This window comes from Aegilops tauschii, chromosome 7 (genome assembly GCF_002575655.3).
Source record: "Aegilops tauschii subsp. strangulata cultivar AL8/78 chromosome 7, Aet v6.0, whole genome shotgun sequence".
In the NCBI taxonomy this organism is placed as follows: domain Eukaryota; kingdom Viridiplantae; phylum Streptophyta; class Magnoliopsida; order Poales; family Poaceae; genus Aegilops; species Aegilops tauschii.
Window position 1 is genome coordinate 283,679,505 of NC_053041.3, and position 8,886 is coordinate 283,688,390.

Sequence of the window (8,886 nt, forward strand, 5' to 3'; positions counted from 1 at the left end):
AGGGAGGCGGACGCGTCCGGCTCCGCCCGGACGTGTTCGGCGGCGGAGAGGGACGAGAGTTAGGGTTTGTCTGCGTTTCGTTTTCGGGAGGGCTCACCTATTAATAGGTAGAGGGAGCTAGGAGGCTCCAATTGAGGTGCGGTTTTCGCCCACACGATCGTGATCGAACGACCTACAGCATGGAAGAGAGTTTGGTGGGTTTTGGGCTGTTTTTTAGGGGGGTTTTGCTGCAACATACAAATGGACTTTGCGGATATCCGGTGAACCGTTGGAGTACCAAACGACCTCCAAATGGAACAAAACTTGACGGGTGGTCTCCCAGTGGTATACTAGGGCCACTTGACAAGCCTCGGTCCATTCCGAGAAAATTTGACACCCGCTCACGAAAGAAAACAAGAGGGGTGCACCGGGGGAGATAGGAGCGCCGGATTGCAAAACGGACAACGGGGAAAATGCTCGGATGCATGAGACGAACACGTATGCAAATGCAATGCACATGATGACATGATATGAAATGCATGACATGAACAAAATGCAAAACGAAAAACAAAACCCGACTACGGAGGGAATATGATAGCACATAGCCAAAAATGGCAAGAGTCGGAGTTACAAATATGGCAAGTGACATGCGGGGTGTTACAACACTCCACCACTACGAGAGGATCTCATCCCGAGATCTAGGACTGAAAGAACTCCGGATATTCGGAACGGAGATGGTCCTCGCGTTCCCAGGTGGCTTCCCGGTCGGAATGGTGCGACCACTTCACTTTCAGGAATTTGATTGACTTGTTGCGAGTCTTGCGCTCAGTTTCTTCAAGAATAGCAACGGGGTGCTATTGGTAAGACAGATCTTCTTGGAGGTCAATCTCTTCGAAGTTGATAGTGCGCTCAGGCGTCTTGAAGCACTTGCGGAGCTGTGACACGTGGAACACATCGTGCACGTTCGCGAAGTGGGAAGGAAGTTCAAGTTGATAGGCGAGGTCGCCTCTTTTGCCAATGATCTTGAAAGGACCCACGTATCTAGGGGCAAGCTTCCCTTTGATACCGAAGCGACGAGTGCCTTTCATTGGAGAGACGCGGAGGTAGACATGGTCTCCGATCTCGAAAGCCACATCACGGTGCTTACTATCATAGTAACTCTTCTGGCGCGATTGCGCGGCTTTGAGATTATCACGGATGACTTTACACATTTCTTCAGCTTCAGTGATTAAGTCATTGCCAAGAAGTTGGCGTTCACCAGTCTCTGACCAATTGAGAGGAGTACATCACTTTCTGCCATAGAGAATCTCGAATGGGGCCTTGCCCGAACTCGCTTGGAAACTGTTGTTGTAGGAGAATTCAGCATATGGAAGACAATCTTCCCATTTCATGCCAAAGGAAATGACACAAGCCCTGAGCATATCTTCAAGAATTTGATTGACTCGCTCGACTTGGCCACTAGTTTGAGGATGGAAAGCTGTGCTGAAGCGAATGTTTGTGCCCATGGCCTTCTGAAAGGAGTCCCAGAACTTAGAGGTGAAGATGCTTCCACGATCTGAAGAGATCAATTGTGGAATACCGTGCAAGGAGACAATTCTGGAGGTGTAAAGGTCTGCCAACTGAGCTGCTGTGATGGATTCTTTGATTGGAAGGAAATGAGCCACTTTAGAAAGGTTGTCGATGACAACGAAGATAGCATCATTTCCGCGCTTGGACTTTGGAAAACCAGTCATGAAGTCCATTTTGATATGATCAAACTTCCATTCTGGGATAGCAAGAAGTTGGAGGAGACCAGCTGGTCGTTGGTGTTCTGCTTTCACTCTTCGACAGACATCACATTCATTCACGAATTGAGCAATTTCTCGCTTCATTCGAGTCCACCAATACGACTGCTTGAGGTCATGGTACATCTTCGTACTTCCAGGATGAATGGAAAGAAGAGAATTGTGCGCCTAGTTCATAATGACTTTCCTTAGATCATCTTTTGGAACCACAATCCGGTCCTCGAAGAATAAAGTGTCTCTGTCATCCATGCGATAGCACTTGTATTTGGAAACACCCTTGTCGATACCACGTTTCACCTTCTTCACCATGGTATCCAGGAGTTGTGCCTCACGAATTTGATCTTCCAAAGTAGGAGAGACTATGAGGTTGGCAAGAAAGCCTTGAGGAACAATTTGGAGATTTAGCTTGCGGAAAGCTTCACAAAGATCCGGTTGGAAAGGCTTGAGAATTAAGTTGTTGCAATAAGCCTTCCTGCTTAAAGCATCTGCAATGACATTTGCTTTGCCTGGAGTATATTCAATACTCGGATTGTACTCTTGAATCATTTCGACCCATCAAGTCTGCCTGAGGTTGAGGTTGGGCTGAGTGAAGATATACTTGAGACTCTTGTGATCGGTGAAAATGTCCACTTGTCCTCCCAACAAGAGATGTCTCCACGTTATTAATGCATGGACAACTGCCGCCAACTCAAGATCGTGAGTGGGGTAGTTCTTCTCGTTGGGCTTCAACTGACGAGAGGTATAGGCCACAACTTTCTTCTCTTGCATTGACACAGCACCGAGACCTTGGAGAGAAGCATCACAGAAAACTTCAAATGGCTTTGATTCATCAGGACGAGTCAAGACAGGAGCTGTGACTAGTTTCTCTTTGAGAGTGTTGAAAGCAACGTCACACTCAGGAGACCAGACATACTTCACATGCTTCTGGAGGAGGTTGGAAAGAGGCTTTGCAATCTTAGAGAAATTCTCAACGAATCTTCGGCAATAGCTTGCAAGACCGAGAAAACTGCGGAGCTGCTTGACATTCTGAGGAGGTTCCCAATTCACAATTGCGGACACCTTCTCGGGGTTAACAGCGATGCCCTTGGCAGAGATGATGTGACCAAGGAAAAGAACTTCATCAAGCCAAAACTCACATTTGGAGAACTTCGCATAGAATTGATACTCTCTGAGCTTGTCGAGCACCAATCGCAAGTGTTTGGCATGATCCTTCTTATTCTTGGAGAAGACCAATATATCATCGAGATACACCAGGACGAATTCATTGGTATAGGGGTTGAAGATGAAATTCATCATCCGAGAGAATACTGGAGGAGCATTGACAAGGCCGAAAGACACGACAGTATATTCATAAGAACCAAAGCTTGTTCTGAATGCTGTCTTGGGAATATCTTCTTCAGGAATGCGAATCTGATGATAACCCATACGAAGGTCAAGCTTCGAGAATACTTTAGCACCCTTGAGTTTCTCAAATAGCTCATTGATGTTGGGAAGTGGATACTTGTTCTTGATTGTCTTCTTGTTCAATGGACGGTAGTCGACACAAAGTCGGTCCGTGCCATCCTTCTTCTTGACAAAAAGAACACCACAACCCCATGGAGAAGAACTCGGTCTGATCAAACCCAGACGCTCTTGTTCATCGAGCTGTTTCTTCAATTCCTTCAGCTTGTTGGGTCCAAGCTTGTATGGACGCTTGCAAACGGGTTCGGTGCCAGGCTCTAGTTCGATAACGAACTAAACTGGCCGGTGAGGAGGCATACCCGGAAGCTCTTCTGGAAAGACATCTTGATACTCACAAACGATTGGAATTTGAGAGATGGCATTCAATTCGCCCTTCTCATTGAGAGAGAAAAATCGAATGGTTTCATCAAGAGCGGCATAAATAATCACATCCTCAGAAGAGTGTGTCAATTGAATTTCCCTGGCGGCACAATCAAGTTGAGCTTTGTGCTTAGAAAGCCAGTCCATCCCGAGAATAAGATCAATATCCGAGTCACCAAGAACAATTGGAGAAGACTGAAATTTATAGTCTCCCATCTTGATGGAAACATCCGGAACCATCATACTAGAACTCAAACGTTTACCCGGAGAAACGACATCCATGGGTTTACTCAGATGAGAACAAGTGAATTCATGCTTGGCAAAAAACGGTCTTGACATGAAACAAAGCGATGCACCAGTATCAAAAAGAACTTTTGCAGGAATATCATTAACAGGAAGATTACCCATTATCACATCAGTAGATTCCTCTGCTTGAGCTGCATTCATCATGTTCACCTTTGCAGACTTTGGATTATGCTTGACCACTGCATTGCTGGAAGATCTGACAGGAGGAGGAGGCGGAAGGCGCCTTTGGTTGAAGCACTTGTTAGCATAGTGACCTTTCTGCTCACATTTGTTGCAAGTCACCTCTGAGAGTGGACGGTGATAAGGAGCATTGGACTTTGGAGCTTGATTCTGAGACTTGTTCTGATAGCCAGAGTTGGAAGAGTTGGAAGAACCATGGCCACCTTTGTTCTTCTGCTGGTAAGGCTGACGAAACGGAGGAGGAGGAGGCAACCAGAACTTCTGTTGCTTAGCTGCCACAAGTGAGGAAGAAGAAGACTGAACTGCGTCCCTGACTCTTTTCTTAGAATCCTCACACTTGAGCTGAGCAGCCTCTTGCTTCAGTGCCATATTATAGAATTGATCAAACTGAGTAGGCTCAACAAGAACGAGAGCTAACTGCAGATCCTCTTTAAGGCCACCTCTAAAGTGATAGATCATGCTCTTTTCATCAGGAACGTCTTGTTTAGCGAAGCGAGCAAGTTTCTGAAACTGGATGTTGTATTGATACACAGACATGTTGCCTTGCTTGAGATTGCGGAACTCCTCACGCTTGCTCTCAACAACACTTTGTGGAATGTGGTGCGCTTTGAAGTCCCGACAGAAGTCAGTCCAAGTGATCACACGACCTCCTCTGGAATCTTTGTATTGTTGATACCAATCAGCAGCTTGGTCCTTGAGCTGGAAAGAAGCGAACTTGACATAGTCCTCAGGCCTGACATTTCTACATTCAAAATGCTTGTTGATGTCCACGAGCCAATCATCGGCATCCGTGGCCTCGACACGGTAGCTGAAAGACTTGGGCTGATTTGCGAGAAACTGGTTGAGTGTTGCGAAGTTAGGCTGATTGTTGCCTTGACCTTGATTGCCTTGATTGCCTTGCCCTTGGGTGCGTTCTTGCAAGAGTTGCAGAATCATCTAAGCATTGGCGTTGGTGGCTGCCATGATAGCTTGCCATGCCTCCGGAGGCGGAGGTGGTGGCGGAGGGTTTGCTTGACTCCCTTCATTGCGATCCGGATTTTGACGCGTTGGCGGAGCCATCCTGAAGAGGGTGACATCCGTTAGCATCTTGATAGACAATTAGATAAGTAGAATCAACGAATAGAAATTCCAACATAAAGTCTTCACAATAAACATTCGAACGAGGATGAACGAATGAATTCCATAGTAATTCAGCACACTTCCATTAAGTTGAGAAGCCACTTGAAAAAGATATGGAATCAGCATATGACTTAGAAGCAACTCGAATACCACAAATGAAAACAAAACAAAGTATTGGCTTGCAGAATAAGCCGGAACAAACATATGATAGATATTTCGTCCGAAGTTTTCGTGATGGGGCCCACACGGGCTCAATCGTACAGCACCATCATGTACAAGGCTGTGCACATGACATACGAAGCGTCCCCGAGTCGGCATAGCCAAGGACTCTTTAAGACACTACGAGACCACTGTAAAATCAACCGTGTACAGGCGGACCACTAGACGTCGAACCCCAATCTCATATCATGTGTCTGTCGGAAAGATATCCTAAGGCTACTTGAATTCCCACTTATAAACTCCCGAAACATTCTAGTTATGCAATCTGGTGTTGGGGATACAGGGGACACAAAATATATCACCCAAACTAGCAATCCCTAGATCCAGCTGTATCCATCCGTCAACACATAACCAAGAAACCTTCGGAAATCATTTACCTCAACCTTCGAAAAACATCCGTTAATAATACCGGTAAAACAGTAACTAGGGCGGCAAGAGTGGAACAAAACACCAGGCATAAGGCCGAGCCTTCCACCCTTTACCAAATATATATAGATGCATTAATTAAATAAGAGATATTGTGATATCCCAACATATCCATGTTCCAACATGGAACAAACTTCAACTTCACCTGCAACTAGCAACGTTATAAGAAGGGCTGAGCAAAAGCGGTAACATAGCCAAACAACGGTTTGCTAGGAAAGGATGGTTAGAGGCTGACATGGAAAAATGGGAGACATGATATAGCAAGTGATAGGTAGCGTAGCATGGCAATAGAGCGAACAACTAGCAAAGCAAAGATAGAAGTGATTTCGAGGGGTGGTCATCTTGCCTGCAAGGTTCTCAGAGTTGTCGAAAGCGTGATCCTCGTAAGCGTACTCAACAGGTTCCTCGTTCACGAACTCGTCCCCCGGCTCGACCCAAGACAAGAACACAAGCAACGGAACCACAATCAATCACGAGAAATGCACAAGCAACATGATGCAAAACATGTATGATATGCAAGATATGATGTGCGATGCATATGCGTGCTCTGGAAGGAAAAAAGATGAAAAGGCAGTAACTTGGCAAACCAAGCATGCCACTGGAAAGATGCGATGATTTCGGTCGAAATCGATATAAAGATCACCGGAAACGGATGCACGGTTTGCAAATGGCAAGCAAAACAAGAATGACACGAATCTGCGATTAACAGCATGATAGCACTTAGAATGCAACAAGTAACAATGCTACAGCACTCCAACATAGCAACAAAGCGTGTCACAGTAATCTACAGGAGATGCTTGACAAAAGATGAACACTGAGCTACGGCTAGATTACAACATATCAAGCTCAAACAAGCATGGCAAAAGTGCAAAAGAAAACAGCATCAGGTAGCAATGTTCAGTGCACGAAATCAACATGCTACAGGAACTTAACACAGAAAAACAAGGCATGGCAGTATTATACTAAATGCATCTGACAAAAGTCCCTTACTGACCATAAGCCAAAAAGGGCCAGAAGATATGATGGCAAGCATGTAAACATAGCAAGTTTCGTTATTAGGTTTCAGACTTAGCAGAAAACAGAGCATGGCAGAAATAATAATATGAAGGAATGTTGGTGAGCTTGATGCACTCACTACAGAGCAATGCATGGCAAAACAAGCATACCTACAGTACGATGGCATGTTTATGAAGCTAACCATGGCAAGGGAAAGTACATAGAATGCATGGATCAACTGCAATAAGCTTGGCAAAAATGAATATCATGTTAAGAATCTGCCAGAAATATTTTATAGCAAAAGTAGAGCAAGATTGAGTCCTGCTATGGCACTCCATAATTTCAAACAAGGGCAGGAATGGATCAACTACAACTATAGATACAAAACATCCTTACTGAACATCACCAAAATATGCATGGATCTCTCTGTAGCATCAAGTTTACATGGAAACATTACGGAGCCTAGTTTGCATGCTTGTGCTAGTCACCACAGAGATTACAAAAATACATGGCATACAACCTTGGAAAGATAGCATGGCGTACAACAAAACACATGTAGAGCTCATGCCCATAAGATGCACAGATTAAATGATACAAAAATGACAAATCTCCAAGTTCTGTTAAGAACCAGCAGATAACAGCAACTAGCCCTCTTGCTACAGAGATTTGGGCATCAAGATGACATCTAATGAACATGGTGCAATTGAACAAAATGTAGAGCATCACGAGACGAACAATTTGACATATTACACGCGCAAAACGTTGCTACATGCAAGGAGTTATGCACTGATGAACATGGGTACTTGCTGGAGAATATCCAAGACAGAAAAAACTAGGGTTCGGGAAAGTCAACGCTCACAGTGGACTGGATCCAGATCGGGGAAGATCCTTGAGCTCGGGCTCGGCCTCGCCGACGCCGGAGGAGGAGATGCGGCTGGCGGGGCGCGACGAGGAGGAAGGAGGCGGTGGGGGAGGTCGGCGGCCGGAGGGGCGACGGCGCCGGCGTCGGTCGCCGCCGACGGGAGGAGCGGCGCGGCGCCTCGGGCGGCGGCGAGGGGCACGGCCGGCGGCGGCGGCGAGCTCGCCGGTGAGCGGTGGCCGGTGCGGCGGCGGGTCGCGCGGAGGAGACGGCGGGGCGCTCGGGGCCGGGAGGCGACGGCGTGGCGCTCGGGGCCGGGAGGCGACGGCGCGGGCCGGGAGGGCCGCGGGCGGGCCGGCGGGCCTCGGCGGACGCGACGTACGGAGGCGTGCCACGTGGCGGCGGCGAGGGAGGCGGACGCGTCCGGCTCCGCCCGGACGAGTCCGGCGGCGGAGAGGGACGAGGGTTAGGGTTTGTCCGCGTTTCGTTTTCGGGAGGGCTCACCTATAAATAGGTAGAGGGAGCTAGGAGGCTCCAATTGAGGTGCGGTTTTCGCCCACACGATCGTGATCGAACGAGCTACAGCATGGAAGAGAGTTTGGTGGGTTTGGGCTGGTTTTTAGGGGGGGTTTTGCTGCAACACACAAATGGACTTTGCGGATGTCCGGTTAACCGTTGGAGTACCAAACGACCTCCAAATGGAACGAAAGTTGACCGGTGGTCTCCCGGTGGTATACTAGGGCCACTTGACAAGCCTCGGTCCATTCCGAGAAAGTTTGACACCCGCTCACGAAAGAAAACAAGAGGGGTGCACCGGGGGAGATAGGAGCGCCGGATTGCAAAACGGACAACGGGGAAAATGCTCGAATGCATGAGACGAACGCGTATGCAAATGCAATGCACATGATGACATGAAAAAAATGCAAAAAGAAAAACAATACACGACCACGGAGGGAATATGATAGCACATGGCCGAAAATGGCAAGAGTCGGAGTTACAAATATGGCAAGTTACATGCGGGGTGTTACTAGAAGGGCACGGTCCAAGACATTAGGGGAGACAGAAGGAACTGGAAGCAGTAGCGCAACAGGAGGAGGAGACGGCGTCGTCACCAAGGCCTGGGAGACCGGGGGCTCCTGAGCTTTCGTGACCCCAGCGGCTGGGCAGGACACCAACGCCTCCGGAGCCGGCGGGGCC